Source organism: Micropterus salmoides, unplaced genomic scaffold (assembly GCF_014851395.1).
Source record: "Micropterus salmoides isolate LMB-PRFRI ecotype aquatic unplaced genomic scaffold, ASM1485139v1 Ms_hic_scaffold_18, whole genome shotgun sequence".
Lineage (NCBI taxonomy): Eukaryota > Metazoa > Chordata > Actinopteri > Centrarchiformes > Centrarchidae > Micropterus > Micropterus salmoides.
In genome coordinates this window covers 18470177-18470821 of record NW_024040928.1, presented here as the reverse complement: position 1 = coordinate 18470821, position 645 = coordinate 18470177, and positions in this window count along the sequence as shown.

Sequence of the window (645 nt, the reverse complement as noted above, 5' to 3'; positions counted from 1 at the left end):
GCAGAAGCTTTCTTACAGAATAGTTTTGACATGTTTTTAATCTTCCTCATCCCTCCTCTTGTGGTCTCCCAGAACAGTACAAGCCCCACAGGGGGGACAAACTCCACCTCCAACCCCAACGCCACCACCATGGCACCAGACACCTACAGCAGTTCGGCCAACTCCACCACCCCTACCGGAGCAGGTGTCTCGCTGCGCGCAGGTACCTTCTCCTTCCTGATTCCCGTCGTCATGGCAGCCTCTCTCCTGCAGCGCTACTGTTGAAGCCCGGACCAGCCTTTTCCTCTCTGCCTCAACACTCCTCCTCACCTCCCATCCATTCATCCCACCAGTCCAGCCTCACTCCTCTCTCCTTCACTGCACGGAGACCACAAGACTAATAGATGGACTTCACAACCTTCTTGTACTCCAGAAGTAATGATTAAAAAATATGTAATTCAAGATAATTCTTTCAATAAAGGGGGTTTAGCATTCTGCTGGATCAACAAGTCCCCTTCGCTCGCCCCTTGCATGGAATCAAAAGGAATGGCAATGCACCCAGCTTCCCTTTTGGCCTGCGTTTCCATTGTCACGCCATCACATTTTGGAGATGCTCAGGGCTGCGGTTGTCATGTCACATGTCTTGATTGAAATGCGGACCACTTG